Here is a 17,231-nt window from a genome sequence, read left to right on the forward strand (position 1 = left end):
GTGGAGGCAGGGGAGGTCCCCCCTCCACCTTATCTAAACAAAATGTAACAAAATGTAACAAAAACTAGAGAGGGTACAATTTGTAGGGTGTGCTTGCTTGCGTCGGTTGCAGATGGGTCCATTTAATATGAAACAAGCTGAACCCCCTGTTACAGCAGTTTTTGACGTAGTTACAATATCTATGTTTCTTTAAGCGGTAAAAAGTAAGTTCCTTTGTTATAGACAGACTAATGTAAGAAACTGAGGCTCTGTGGTGTGGTTTACTCTGTAGAATGGACACTCAGATTGTCTTACGGTATTTATGGTGTTGTTTTATGATACCTAGGTCTGGGGGTTGTGGGAGATTGTTATCTCAGTTGAGCGAGCTGACCTAACCTTTTGGCCAAGGAGATTGTGTCCTGTGTCCTGTTTGTGTATCATTAACCATCTCCTTCTTTAGAGAGGGAGCTGGGGCATCAATGAACTATGGGACACTTGATGTGGAGTCAAACTGTCACTGAGTAGTGCTGGCCAATCACAGAGACTGCTATATTGATGGATTGACCATCAGAAGAACCATTTGTTCTAAGTTTATATAAGGCAGGGTTTTAGGGTTGTTCTTCACCACTCTCTTGAACGACCTGTAGGTTACATCTGCATGTCTTTCGCTATGACCGGTCCAGAGTACTCTGTTAATTCTTAAATTGTACAAACTAAATAAATCATATTGAAACCGCCATCTTGACTATTCAGATCTACACAGTGCCACTTGAATTTCCGCCACGTCACCCCTTTGAGACAAGCTATTCTAACAACGTTGTCACCGGCAGTATTTTTCAGATGGAATCGCGATTCAAACGGTACCATCTGCTAACTGAAAATATGCCCTCAAACGCGACTTTTTGGTCTCAGTCTAGAGCCCTGCGTGGAGAATCTGAATTGTGCTACGAGCAAGCTAGCCTAGCTGCTGTTGCTAGCCAAACTTCACTGAGGGGCTTGTTTGAATGCGCCAGAAATTAACGTTTATTTTGACAAAGTTTAGGCTGTGGCATTGAATACAGCAACGCACCACACAAGCTTGAGTTTAAATACATAATTTATTGTGACATTTCTTACTGTACATGCAAGTCTTGAATTGCTTGAATGTATAATGCTGCTAGTACACCACGGCACGATACTTGCTGTGCAACAGCAATGCACGTTGTATCCATGCGTCGTTGCTAACGTGTGCTGACGTTGTGACGTAAGCTAGCACTGAGTTCCCTTCGTTGACACCATGCACTTTTTACAACAAAAACTGAATTTCACCCTAAACCGTGCAACGAAATGTAAATAACAATACAAGCAACTCGTGCGATTGTGCGATTAGCGTGTGGGGGGCCTCAAAAAATGAAAAAAAAGTCCATAGCCCAGGGGCCTCAAGTGCTATTAAAGACGCCCCTGCCTGTTTCCATACCTTTCCCAAAATCATGTGTAACACCAATGGAGTATTCACTATCAGTAAATATTTTAACTCTTTTCCCTTTTATGAATTAACAAGCTTACACTGAAGCAACCAACTTTTGAACCAATTTGTATAGAATAAAACTATTTTAGAAAACAACCAAATTACGAATAACCTCAACTTTTAGTCCCTTATTATCTTTTCTTCAAAAAACCTTTAAGAACAGTTCAAATGAATACCTTTATATTTCAGATTCCCTTTTTATTTGTATTTTCTGTATTTAAATTCACCAAATCAAATCTCTCTTTTTCCAAGACATGAGGAAAACTATCATCACTATCCTAAACCAGAATTTAATATGTATGATTCCAAAATGAAACATAGACCATAAAATGTTCTTAATGTAACCATTAGCCAAACTTATACCCCATCTATATTTCTATATAGGTTAGATAGGTAGAACTTCATAACTTGCTTTGGCTGAGTCTTCCCAAATTATTTCAAAACCAAAAGTTATGATAACCCTCTTTATGAACCAATACCATAATAAAAACAACCTCATCACAGCCTAAAGGTTTATCCCAAAACATTGTACCAGGCCCTGATAAAACTCTCAAAGAAAAATTAAAATCAAATTACAGTCAAACTCCAAATAAAAGTACATTTTAATTATTTTCTCTTTCTCATTTCATAACCACATTGCATCTAATACCTTTATCAAAACTCTTACAAACCTCTAGATTTTACTATTTTGATTTAAAATGTTTGCCCATATACCTCTTCAGAGAATATGCATAGTTCCCTTTTCAGAACATCAAAGTGTTTAAACCAATCATCTCTTCACATCCACAAAACGTTCTCTTGTTTCATTAAATCCATGTTCGCACACTTAAAACTGCTCTTAGAATAAGTAATTCATGGTAGAATTACGCTACGACTCGCAATCACGTCAATCAAACAATGCCCTTAAGACAAAAGAAAATATAAACTCTCCCTTTTTCTTTTTAAACCTTTAAATTCACAATTTAACATAAACCCGTAAAACAAAACCTTATTCTTTAACTCCTCAAAAGTCTTATCAAAGCATGAAATACAGAATACACCTTTGAATATTCCCATATTTACCAGCCATCTCAATTACTCTTTGTTAGTACTCAATGAATCAACTCAAATAAACAATGTCTATCAGCGCGCATTTCAAACTTGAATCAAACAAACTGCTGAAACTGGAACAAAGCAAAAACTCTCAACCTCTTTTTTATCTTTAAACAACACAGATGGTTGGCGTTTACCTTCTATTCAATTAATTTTGCTAAAGTATAACTTTTCCAATCCAATTAGAACCAATTTATGAACCAGGGGTCCAATTTCTGCATTTTTATGGAATAACATCACACATCACAGATTCTCCGCTCATAAATACAAGTTCTGGTCTGAAAGGCTTTACCTCCCTGTTTGGCTAGGAATTAGAACAAATGTTGATCATGCATTTGTTAACCACCAAACTTCGAATTCATCTAAACGGACTCATCTTTCAGCAATAATACTCACATAATTATGCAGAACCACACCCTCTGTGATCACCTTTTGTAAAAAAAAAACTTCAACGTAACGGGACTCTTTTAGCCCCCACCTTTCCTCAGAATTTCTGAAACTCATGTAAAATGTCCTACTCAAACAACCAAAAACCTTGTTAGCAAATGTATCAAAATACTCATCACCCAACATATTTCAAAAGTAACCAAATTAATATGTAAAATTCGCTACAAATTTATCTATTTCTCTAAATTTCCGTCTTAGTCAATTTCTCAATTTCCGTCTGCGCATGCGTCATGCGGATACTCATCCTGGATCTCAAATGTCAAGCTGCAATTCCTTTACTAGCCTGTTACCTGCCGCCATCGCTGTTGAGTCAGTCTGTTAGTTTGTTAGCTAATGTCGCTGCCATAGTTGCAAATTCAACTTCCTGGACTCTTCTCGGTCTCAGGACAGAGCAAAATGCACTTCCTCCACGTTTTCACCATTAGCTATTAGCTAACAAAGTCACAGCCTGGAATTTTTCCTCTCAGATCCCAAAGCTATCCAATTTGAAACAGACTTTGTTCAACAGACTGGCCTAAAACGGAACTAAAATCATGTCAACCTTTCTAATCACTTCTTCATAACCCCTTTACATATTTCTTTAAACAACAGTAACATCTGTGAACTCCCACAAAATGAAAATAAAAACCATCGATTGCTTCCATGTCAATCGATATCACTACGCACATGTGTTGAAATCAAATGCAGATATTGTAACCCCGTTCTCATAACACAAAACCGAAACATTTCCAGATAAAATCAATACGTAAACAAAAAATATTCCTTAAACAACATAACATTTCCGTTTGAACACATAACTTTCTATAAAAGTTTCAATAAACCCCGGGATTGTAATTCTTCAAATGAATATCGCTTTTGTTGCCAAAACTGGCCTTTACCAATTATCCTACCCAAAAAACAAAATTTCCAGCGCATTATTCAATATCGAATCAAGCTCATAATATAGAAAATCGGTCTGTACATAATTTCCAAAATCAAGAGTATGGCAACTCACAATATTTTCTTAAGTTTGACAAAGAAACAGAAACACATATCTGTTTTTCAACCTGAAATTCAAACCAATTTTTTAAACCAATACATTTATCTTTTCGACGTCAAATTCTCTTTAAAATGAATTAAAAAAAAACAAATTGCACTCATGACGGGTGTGGGCCACTGCATGCAGAATGAGCTTCAACTTCCGCTAGGCTCAAGCGCATGCGCCTCTTTTCAAGTGGAGAATTCAGTCAAAGAATTAACATTAGCATTTTCAAAACAGACTGTCCGTCTTCAAAAACAAATGTCTTCTGGCGGTAATCAGACCGATGTAAAGTCTAACACCAAATATATAACAGTTAACACAAAGTTGTAAAACAATATAACAAGTCAATCGTCTCTCCTCTACCAACAGTGTCATAACCGATAAACATTGTACGTCACCAGTTCGGAACTCAACTTCCGGTCACGAACCAGTTTGCTAAGGCTCGCCCCCAATTTCCAGAAAACTTTCAACAGTGATGACACATCTCCGGACATTCACGTACATTTTGCTCAAATTCCCACAATTAAAGCACGCATTTTGGATTGCCTATTCCTAACAATTCGTGTTGGCCTACATGTTTTTCAACAGCATGTCAACACGCTCTGCATTAGCTTTGACCAACCAAGCCCATAACATTCTTTATTCCAAACACAACAGGGACTCAAACCCTTTGTACCGGAGAGGACTTTAACCTCTCTTTCTTTGAAATGCAAAATAATAAGTATAGGCAATTGCAAGTCAAAGCACAAGCCGCAATCTTTGCGGGAATCCAAAGCAAATCTATAAACAAATTCCAGGATCCTGCTTTCTTGACTTATCCTAATCTTTTCTTCTTTTTTTCTTAAAATCGTATATCAATTTCTCTCTACACAAGCTTATTTCGCAATTCAATAAGGTCCTTAAAACAAAACGACCCCACACTCGAAAATCCACATTTATCAATCCATATTTGCATTTGCAATAAACTATCGTTACCATACTTTTGTTTCATGTAATCGATGTTTGGACAGGTCAATTCTGCCTCCAGACCATCGTTAGCCCTATTCATTTTTCGAATTACAATCCATGTTTGACCACATTACATTTACATTTTTTCATTTAGCAGACGCTTTTATCCAAAGCGACTTCCAAGAGAGAGCTTTACAAAGTGCATAGGTCACTGATCATAACAACAAGATAGCCACAAAACATTGCGAGTAGCCAAAACATGAAGCACACATTGTGAACAACCAAAGTAAGTGCCAAAGGGAAGAACCATAAGAGCATGTAGTTAAACAAGTTACAATTAAACAACATGAACCGCTATACGTGCAAGTGTACCTGTGGAAAAAACAAGCAACAATAATAAAAACAATATATCACAGCGAGTACAAAAAATTTAAAACAGTTACCACTAACCACAAGAGCAACAAGTCTCTGAGCAAGAGTCATTGTGATCCTTGAGGAAACTAACATCGGGTCAAGCGAACCATTCCTAAGTACCGTTGTACTCCTGGAACAAGTGCGTCTTGAGCCTTTTCATTAAACCAACAATAACCAACGAAGGAAAATAAAGACACAATTACCACTTTTCTTTTCTAAAAAGTTTCTAAAATTCCGACCTCACAACTTTTCAATGAAAATATACCCCAACTGCACAATCGTAAATTACAAATATTCAAACCAAAATAAAAAATAAATAACATTTTGATTTTTGTAATTTGTATATAGCTTTTACTTTGACACAATTAGGCCTAGCTACTCTTACTTCTTTTAACCTCAAAAAACATATAAAACAAAAATGAACACGCGCGTTACTAACTTAAACCTCATTGTGAAATTTCATAGATCAGGCCTCCTTCCCTTTTTTTTCTAGACCTACACTTTGATCTTATTCCTCTACATGAGAGGGGTTTGGTAGGGCCTCACTTGCCTACATTCGTCATTGTGTGGGACAATGTAAGCTTCCACCGTGGCCCGCTCATCAGGGCGTGGTTCACTGCCCATCCAAGAATGGTGATGGTGCTCTTATCACCTTACTCCCCATTCCTCAATCCTATCAAGGAGTTTTTTTCTGCATGGAGGTGGGGGGTCTATGAACATCGGGCTCAAAACCAGAGGTCCCTGCTCCAAGCAATGGATGCTGCTTGTGGTGATGTCACAGCAGATCAGTGCAGGGGATGGTTGCGGCATGCACAACGATTCTTCCCCCGTTGCATCGCAAGGGAGAACATCAGATATGATGTAGACTAAAATCTGTGGCCAGACAGACAGGAGCGTGAGGATGAGCAGGAGAGTGAGGACGACAACTAGTGAAACTCCAGCTTTGCTTTACTTTCTTACTGTATGTGTTGGTAGTGTAGGCTATGCATAATTTCAGTTTTGATGTGCTTACGCATTGTATGACAGTATATTGTGCTGTACACAATTTCTGTTAACCACGATGTATGGCAATTGCAGTATTCTGGAAATAAAACATTTACTACAGTAACCATTCAGTGTCAAATGACTGAGCCAAGATTGAAATGTGTACATGACGGGGTTTTTCTATGGTCCACTGTGTGGTGGAAATTTAGAATACATTTATAATGTATGTGTTTTATATATAAGGAATGTGTTTTAAGAAGCTTGATACAATGAATGTTGAATCAACTCCATTTGGTAGAGATGCCATTTGCAGTTTATGACACCTGGGGAGGATGAGACAGTTGGTCTGGAGACAATGTGGATTCAATTGTATTGTTATTGTGATCTGAGGGACTGTTGTTACAGTAACCACAATGTATGGCAATTACAGTAACAAATATAGCTGCAAGCAGCAATGGGGTGGCCAAGCAGGTCAGATGACCCAGAAGAAACTTTCGACATCCTCAGAAGAGTGTTCCGAGTACACGCAGCAAGTTTGGCGTGAATCCATCAAAGATTTGCTGAGATACGACACAACTTTCTGTTTGGCGGCTCTGCTGCTGATTTCGATTGGCTGTACCGGACAAACGGTTTCGAAAATCTAAAATCATTTTGATAGTTTGTGTGAGGATTACATTGACTATAGCTTGTAGCTTGACTACAGGTAACTAGCGACTGCGGTGTACCTGGCTTCCTTTGCAGTGGCTTACAGTCTCGCTAAACAGAGAATCAGAGACATGACAAGCTTGTCGGCTTTGGCTGGATTCGAACTTCTGACGTTGCTGTTGCCAGGACACCAACTTATCCTAGTGAGCGATTCTCAGTGCTGCAAATCACAGTTCAGTTACTGGGTAAAAATATAAGCAGTTTTTCCTGTGGCAAGCGGTTGTCCGATTTGGCCCAAGTTTAAACAGCTGTAATTCAGTCCTATTTTGACATGTCAAGGTGATTGTGGTCTGAAGATAATCTGTCCCAAATTTGGTGAATATTTGATACATTTTGTAGGAGGAGTGAACAAAAACGTTTTATTAATTCATTCAAAATGGTGGCATCACTTCGGCTGGTATCACAAGTTAACATGTGTCAGACACGGGATCGACCCCCTAGAGGTTAGAGGACACATATCTACAAAGCACAATAAATCTGACTCTTCTTGAGTATAGATCCCCTGAGAATGAAACATGATCATTACCATTATACTGTTAGACAGCTACTGTGGCATACCTGGCTTCACTAAACAGATAAACCAGTATCATGACATGCTTGATGATTGTGGCTAGGTTCAAACCTATGACCTTGCACTTCAGAGGAACCCGTCTTATCCCAGTGAGCTATTCTCACTGCAGGGAAATGCTGTGTTCAGTTACTGTATAAAAAAAAGTAAGCAGTTTCTCCTGTGGGAAGCGTTGTCAGATTTGACCCAAGTATAAAAAGCTGTAATTCAGTCCTATTTTGACATGTCAAGGTGATTGTGGTCTGAAAATGATTTGATTACATGTCCATGAAAATAGGAGCAACGGCGAACAAGGAGTTTGTTTTTATGAAAATTCCAAATGGCCGACGCCCAAAATGGCAGACACGGGACAGTGTGATATATTTCGACTTAGTATGCCACGTAGAATCAGAAGAGACCAATCTTGTGATTTATGACAAATCTGTTCAGAAGGTATGATGCAAGAAATCCGATGCACTGGCTAGATGTAGCATCACTATATCGACAAAGCACAATAAATCTGACTCTGAGTATGAATCCCCTGAGAATGAAACATTAGCGTGACCATTATGATTATACTGCTCGACAGCTACTGTCGCATACCTGGCATCACTAAACAGATAAACCAGTATCATGACATGCTTGAGACTTGGGCTGGATTCGAAACTACGACCTTGCACTTCAAAGGAGCCCGTCTTATCCCAGTGAGCCATTTTCAGCGCTGGGAATTGCTGTGTACAGTTACATACAAAAAGTAAGCTGTTTCTCCTGTGGCACGCGTGGTCAGATTTGGCCCAAATTGTTGCCCCAACAGCTGTAATTCAGTCCTATTTTGACATGTCAAGGTAATTGTGGTCTGAAGATAATCTGTGCCAAATCTGGTGAATATTGGATACATTGTGTAGGTGTAGGAAAAAAAGTTTCATTCATTCATTCAAAATGGCGGCCTCATCAATTCGTCTGGTATCATGCGTTAACATGCGTCAGACACGGGATCTCCTAAGATATCACGAGACATAGGATTCACTTAAATACGACAAACAAATCAACAGTTATTGGTCAAAACACAGTTTTGCCTATTGTAGCGCCCCCTAGAGCTCAAATGACCCTACCTTTTTCGGACCTCTTAATAACAGGGTCATGAATCCATACACCAAGTTTGGAGTCAATGCATCAAAGATTCACTAAGATATGACCTCACTTCCCTTTTTCCGGATCAGTTGCTGAATTTGATTGGCTGTAACAAACAAACGGTTGCGAAAATCAAAGCTCCAGGGGATAACTTTTGTGAGGCTTGGTCTGAAGATCATCTGTGGCAACTTTGAAGAAGATTCGACAAGAATTGTAGGAGGAGTAGCGAAAAAACGTTTCTCCTTAACATTCAAAATGGCCGAGAATCTATATGACTGGGTATGACGTCATAGAGTGTGTTGAACTTGTCTTGACCCAGGGAATCCAATGATACCTCGTTTTGGAAAATGCGGCATATGGTTCAAAGGTAACGTTCGTAAACACACCTTCAACTTTGACCCATTGGTGGCGCTAGAGGGTTGGAATGGGAGACATGAAACTTGGTGAAAGTGATGAGGGGACAGGTCCCAAAGAGTGTGCCAAATTTCACAACTTCTGACCATGTGGTTCTAGGGGCTGCCATAGACTCCCATGGCAGATGTATAATAAGAATAACTAGAGAGGGTACAATTTCTGGGGAAATTGTAGGGTGTGCTTGCTTGCGTCGGTTGCACAGGGGTCCGTTTTTTAATGACATTTTTACAACTGATATTTCTGTATATTTTATATAAACATGCATAGGGCCTACTTATTATTTATAAAAATTACATAGATTTAAAAGCATATTTTTTTTGCTGCTCATTTAAAACTCAAAATACGAGTGAAGTGTAGAATGAAATATGATGTATTCTCATTTCCCCTGCAAGAGGCAGCCTCATAGCGAATCAAAACGAATAAATTTGGCAGACCGGTGTAAAAATTGACCTAATCTCTATGACTTAAACGTCCTTTTAAGTTTTCCCTTCTCGTGATATTTTCAGGCATTTAGCCTACTGCATTCATTCATTATTAAAGAACCCCCTTTGAAGATTATTCTACGACGTTACCGGCAGTAGAAGATGGAATCGCGATTCAAACAGTAGCCTACCATCTGCTAACTGAAAATATGCCCCCAAAAACGTAAATAAGCTTGACATTTATTTAGTGGAAAATCGCTCATTCATAAAAAGCTCACTGGTAGCGATCATTGTCAGTAACAACGCAAAATGCGATAGCCCTGTGTGGAGAAGCTGCCCCGGTAAATTGTACTACTACAGTACAGTACTAGACTACTGCTGTGTTCGTCTTGGCGATTGCGTTGGTTGAATTGGATTTAACGTTCCGTTGTACGGTTTAGGCTGAAATTAATTATTTTCATGAACAGATTGACAAAGTTTAGGCTGTGGCAATGAAGTTCAGGTTAGAAATCAGATAGTTTCACCTATTGAAAGACTTTTGATTTAAGCAAGGGGAGTGCCGAACATGTTCTGTCGCCGTTTGACTTCCTAAACAGCTGTGTAGATGTTTTTGTAGTGTGTCTCGCGTAGGCTACAGCGTTGCAGTGAGCAACACTGGTTTGAAACCACAGGTAATGATAATTTCACCAACAAATCGTTTACTTGTAATGTAATGTCATAAATCCTACAACGAAAATGTATTTGTGAGGAAGTTTCATTTTAACGATTGAAAACAGATGCATCATAGACCACTGTAGTATGTGTTGCCCGGGCAACAGAGGCTAATGTCATGATGTTAATGCTTCAGTGAAATAGTAGACTACCGTTTCCGAAAGTAGATGTGGGCCTACTTCCTTAATAATATAAGCTAATATTGTACATTACATTTCACAATTGTGTTTCACATCACAAAGTAAAATTAGTACATAGTTATCACCCTGGCCTCTTTGCTTGTGGCGTTTCTGCAGCTGCCTTGCAGTAAAGCTATAGTTAGCCTAGCTATCCCCCAAGTTAACAGATGCGAAACGAATGTTCTGCTACAGGTAGTCACGCGTGTTTTCGTGACGTTAGTGACGTAGGGACGTTAGTAACGTCAGTGACTGTGGCTAGCAAATTAGCCACCGTTAGCTTCACTTTTCACCACAAAAACGCAATTTCTACTTAAACCATGCAACGGAACGTAAATAAAAATACAACCAACGCAATCGCTACCAATACGAAACTTTTGACACCTTGGTGGTCTATGTAGTCCAAATATTGACTGATCCTTAGGGGGGCGAAAATAAACAATAATAAATATATATGTGAGAGAACAAAGGTTGTGCCCTTGCCGAAGGCAAAGCACACCCAATAATAATTATTATAAGAAAAGGTAGAAACACTTGAGGTGGCTGCGCCGCTTTGCGGCTTGGCCACCAAATGTAGCTGCAAGCAGCAATGGCGGATTCCTCCAAACATTGCAAACCATTGAAAAATGTATATTCTTTACAAATTGTCACTGTATATAAAAATCCATGCTGCAGACTTACCAATGGGATACCAAATCTGAAATGCAATACCATCAAGATACACAAGGGCCTTTATTTCAACCCAAGGAGTGAAGGGAGGGGGCTTAGTGAGCCTACCCATTCCAGAAAGCCTTGTATCTTTGTGCATCAGGGCGTGGCCAGTAGCGTCACCTATGGGTGATGTTGGGCCATTTGTGGTGTGGTAGTTACTATTAACCTATACTATCAATGTTTCAGGATTTGGAGAACTTTTTACCATTGCATACAAAATCAGAAATGCAATACCATCAAGATCCACAAGGCCTTTGCTAAAGACCAAGGAATGAGTGGGGGCTTGGTCAGCCCACAATTGCCTGAAATGTTGTGTATGCGTCTCGCCAAGCTTCCGCGTGTGTCAAGGGAAAGGCTGAGTGTGTGAGAATGTGGAGCGCGCGCGCTGAGGAGCAGAGGGAGACATTACATTGGAAATTATATTAGCAATTAGCCAAGCATGCATGTTTCAAATATTCACCACAAATCGACTTTTCATCTTACAGTCAACTTTTTTCTCAGATTTGTGTACTAAACATTCTCAAGAGTCTTCATATGAACTTGTGATTGAATCAGAGTATCAGTTTTTGACTGGCGGATTTGTAAAGTATTATTTTAGCGTTAGCGATAAATTCGATTTGCTTTATATCAACCATTTTTTGAGATATGAAGTTGCCTTTGCACATGGTAACATCATGTAGTGTATTCCTTGTGACATACCAAGTTTGGTGTTGATATCTCAAAGATTTGCTGAGATTTGACCCAACTTCCTGTTTGGTTGCTTTGTTGCTGATTTTGATTGGCTGTACCGGCCAAACGGTTTAGAAAGTCAAAACGCCATGGGATAACTTTTGTGAGGCTTGGTCTGAAGATCATCTCTGGTAGTTTTGAAAAAGATATGACAAAAATTGTAGGAGGAGTAGAGAAAAAACGTTTTTCAATTAATTCAAAATGGTGGCCGCATCAATTCGGCTTTTATCACAAGTTATCATGTGTCACACACGGGATGTCCCAAGATATCATGAGACAAAGGAATCACTTAATAAAGGCAAACAAATCAATAGTTATTGGCCAAAACACATTTTTGCTTCCTGCGGCCACGCCCAGTGATCACATGACACCAAATTGTGTAGACATCCTCAGAAGAGGGTTCCGAGTCATCATACCAAGTTTGGCGTTGATATTTCAAAGATTTGCTGAGATTTGACCCAACTTCCTGTTTGGCGGCTTTTCTGCTGAATTTGATTGGCTGTACCGAACAAACGGTTGTGAGAATCAAAATTCTTTTCGATAACTTTTGTGAGGCTTGGTCTGAAGATCATCATTGGTAATTTTAAAGAAGATCTGACCAAAATTGTAGGAGAAGTAGGCTTTCAAAGGTTTTTGATAAAACCGGAAATGGCGGAAAATCTATATAACCGGAAATTGACGTCATAGGGTGCGTTGAACTCGTCTTGATCCAGGGAATCCAATGGTACCTCATTTTTGAAAATCAGTCATACGGTTCAAAAGTTGCGTGTGTAAACACAAGTCCAACTTTGACCCATTGGTGGCGCTAGAGTGGTCTAATAGGATACATGAAACTTGGTGTAGGTATAGAAGGAACTGTCCTTAATGAGTGTGCCAAATTTCTCAAAAAGTTATCCAAGGGTTCTAGGGGCTGCCATTGACTCCCATGGAACTAGAATAATAATAAATATAGCTGCAGGCAGCAATGGCGGGTTCCTCCTCAGCATTGCAAACCATTACAAAATTGACATGACACAGACATGTATTTCATACATGTACACAACATTTCAATACAATTGGATCAATGGCTGATTTGAAGTCATTTTTTGAAATTCTTCACAAATTGTCACTGTAGAGAAATATCCATGCTGCCGACATTATGGGTTCTTGAGACTTCTTTGTTCCCCATTGGCAATAAGGCATGCGTACCAACTTTTAGACATTTTGGACTGACAGGGTTAAAATGCCACCCTTTTGAAAGTGACAACTTTGAAGCGTGTTCTGTCAGGCCACCTGTGCTCTGGTCAGGCCCATCATGCAGAGATCCATTCTTTAAAAGCTTTGATTACAACAATAACTTTATGAAAGTCAGAATACACTTTAGTAAAGGACGTGTGTAGTTTATGTACTACTACTGCTTGCTCTGCCCACACACTTTCCCCATCCATGCTGTTTCCCTCTTTGCCAGTGCGGGTGGTGCGGTGGCCGCATGAGGTTTAGGTGTAGTCCAAAAGTTGCCTCCCACAATCAAAACATATTAACCGCAACATTGTTTTCAAACTTTCTCAAAGATGGCTTGAAAACCACAGATATTGACTCTCTTCTTGAGTAGATCTCTTTCCAGAATCTCAGTCAATCCAGAATCAAGATTAGCCTCATAGGCAATTGGTCTGGTCTAGGGCACAGCCCACGTTCAGCTCCTTGCAAGTATAGCCTGTGATAGTAAAATGGCCGACTCTCTGTTCCCATTAAACTACACAGCATGCACACTCAAGGTGACCAACAAGATTATATTAACTAACAAACAATGGCCGGGTTTCCCAGATTCGTTAAGAAGCTCTTAACGCTAAGAGCTTCTTAAGAGCGTTCTAAGAACGCTCTAGAACGCTCTTAGAACGCTCCTAAGAAGCTCTTAGCTTTAAGAGCTTCTTAACGAATCTGGGAAACCCGGCCAATAACATTACAAACATCTAACTGAACGAACACAACAACTGAAATCCCTTGCGTAGCTGTTGTTTTTTTAACATGCCGCACTGCATGCTGGGTACCCAAGAGCGCTGACGCTGATTATCTAGCTGTGCTCCGACTGCGTGATATGACGAGATGCTAGTGGTGCGCTGAGGTCTCAGAGTCTCCTGCCCGAGTTCAAGTTCTGCCCGATTAGCAAGCTATTTTTACTAATGTTTTGTTAGCAATTGAATGGTAATGCAAGCTAGCTAAAAACAATGTTAGTTAGCTTGGCTAAACTGGTTTTCATAGCAACAGAAATCAACAAATCAGATCAGTCGAACTTTATTCAGAAATGGGGGGATGGCGGGAACATTAAAGGTGTAGGTACAGTAAAAGTGAAATGGAACGCGTCTTTCTGCCTTGAAGCTGCGTGCGCATCAACAAGACCCCATCTATATGTAAAGATAACATCCAAGCTAACAATTTCGCCAAATCTGACTGCAGCATTGTATACCATATGTACCGTGTTATGGTTGTTTGAGTTAAACAACTTGCTAAATGAATTAAATGTCAAATCCAACTATAAATGTATAAAAGAGAGTTCCAATCAAATCTGAATTTGTTTTAAACCTAGAGGTTTAAAAGGTTACCTTTGCCTAAACTGACATGCACCAACTCAGTTTCAACAGCCATTTACACATTTAGTCTCTATTTGTTACTCTATTCTTAAGGCATGTTTAACTTAATGTCTGCACCTCTCTGTCACCAACTGTCTCTGCAGTGGGGGCTTCACAGGGTGTCTACAGGTATAAACAAGTTAAATGTAAGACCTTTTAATACCACTTCCAAATGAAATTAAAGACCAAACTTACGATGGAAATACAAATCAAAAGTGGAAATATACAGTCATCTTTCCAAGTAAACACTGATGTCTGTTCAATATGAACAGTATGGTAAAATGACAATAATCGGTTGAGTTTAAGAACATTGACTAAATGTGTGTAATGCGGAAGGATAACACAAAAATGTAATTGCTGTCCTAAATTATACTTATTATTACACTAGGGTGGAAATGGTGGAGCAGAAACTAACAATTCCATGAATCCCATGGAAACAAAGGCAAATGTGTGAGATGTACTGATGTGGAGCACAAATGCTCCAAGAAGCAGTACTTCTCTTGAGTGGTTTTTATTCAGATGAATAATCATTGGATTCAGGTCAAAAGTCTATCACTTGAACTAGTTTCATCACTTAAGACACAAAGTCAGCAGCTTGGCATACTGGCACATGGAAAGGATTAAACATTTAGACTTTCATCAAAGTAATGCTGGCTTGTCCTTTTTCATCAATGTCCTCAAAAAAGCAGGCTGCAGAGCTACTGTCTCTGGAGGGCTGGCAGGCAGGGGCAAGCAGGGCCTGCAGGCAGGCAGGCAGGCAGGCCAGCTGGATCAAGCTGTTCTGGGGTCAGGGCTGAAGAGAAGCTGTCCAGCTAGAGAGGGGTAGTCCAGCAAGGGGTCTGTGTGGATCTCACCATCCTCGAGTCTGTTGCATCCTCTGTTGAACTCTGTTGAGCAGGCCTCTGCATGACCCTCCAGACCTGTCAAAGTGAAGAAAGGGTCCATGTCAGTTGTGAAAAATGAAGCTTTTCCCATCTACACTTGATACAGACTTCAGTTTTGACTGTGAAATGCAGTGTCATTACTTGAACTTGAATCCAAATGTGTTGACGTCATGGAGACCCATGCAGTCACTCAAAACACAGGTTCGATTCCAGGCTCTGGCAAGAGTATTTACCTCTAAACTGGTCAATATATACACATCTGACAAAAGACCAGCTCGACCTTTGCTTGTAAACAGTGATTCTGACTGTAAGAGACCTTTAAATAGCCTGACTTACCGAAATTGGCAAAACTAGCCTGGCTAACGTAGGTCGCTTTCTCAGGGCATATGACGAATGAAACAGGCTCGCCTTGAAAAAGTCTCCCTGCCGCATAGGCTTATTACAAAGACTTTCACGCCAAAAATCACCATTATGAGCCGACAGGTCTGTGGGGAATTGCTTTTTCTCCTAAAGGCTGCTCTCCTCTACCTTTTTGATGAACAATTCGCCGAGATGCAAAATGACTCACTAATTAAAAACACAGAGGAAAAAAGCTAGAGCTACAGTAGCTACTTTTCGAGTTTGGTTTTCCGTCACTTCAGAATCACGATCTATAAGGTCTAAAAGTGCTAAACCTTCACCATAATTCAAGAGTAGTGTACTTTCACAAACCCAATCATTAATTCTAGCTTAAAATGTGTAAAACCAGGACTTACCGAAAGTGGCTGCCTCCAACACGGCTTTCACGGGAGACGACTTTCACGGGACACGGGAAACAACAATGGCCGCCGAAAAATAATTTGTATTCGTAACAGCGAGCTGCGATTGGAAGCGAAATGAAACAGGGGCTAAAAAACGAGGGTGGGGGCTTGGTCAGCACACATTTTCAAGAAAGCATGCGTGTGTCAAGGGGCTCTGGCCCCTTGTGTGTGAGAGAATGTGGAGCACGCGCGCACAGGAGCAAAGGGAGAGAGGATTTGGGGAAACAACCCTAGAAATTAGCCAAGCATGCATGTTTCAAATATTCACTAAAAATCGAGTTTTCATGTTACAGTCAACTTTTTCTCAGATTTGTGTACTCAACATTCTCAAGAGTCTTCATATGAACTAGTGATTGAATCAGAGTATCAGTTTTTGGCCGGCGGATGTGTAAAGCATTATTTTAGCATTAGCAATAAATTCAATTTGCTTTATATCAATCATTTTTAGAGGTATGAAGTTGCCTTTGCACATGGTAACATGTTGTAGTGTCTTCCACGTGACATACCAAGTTTGGTGTTGATATCTCAAAGATTTGCTGAGATTTGACCAAACGTCCTGTTTGGTTGCTTTGTTGCAGATTTTGATTGGCTCTACCGGACAAACGGTTTTGAAAATCAGAAATCCCTACGATAACTTTTGTGAGGCTCAGTCTGGATATCATCTATGGCAATTTTGAAGAAAATTCGACCAAAAATGTAGGAGGAGTAGGGAAAAAACGCGTTTCCTTAATCTTTATTGTACAGACAAATTCAATATGGCGGCCGTTATAGCTTCTTGAGGCTTTTTTATTCCTCATGAGAAATAAGGCATATGTAATGAATTTCAGAATTTTGGGACTTATGGCCTGCAAATGGCATCAATTTGAAAATTGACATATTGGGGCGTGGCCTGTAGCGCCACCTATTGTCTCACATGGCCCATGTTTGGTATGGTAGTTACTAATGGTCTGCAGTTTCAACATGCCAAATTTCACAACTTTTTACGGTACTGGTCTAGGGGCTG

The sequence above is a fragment of the Osmerus eperlanus genome, chromosome 7, assembly GCF_963692335.1.
Source record: "Osmerus eperlanus chromosome 7, fOsmEpe2.1, whole genome shotgun sequence".
Lineage (NCBI taxonomy): Eukaryota > Metazoa > Chordata > Actinopteri > Osmeriformes > Osmeridae > Osmerus > Osmerus eperlanus.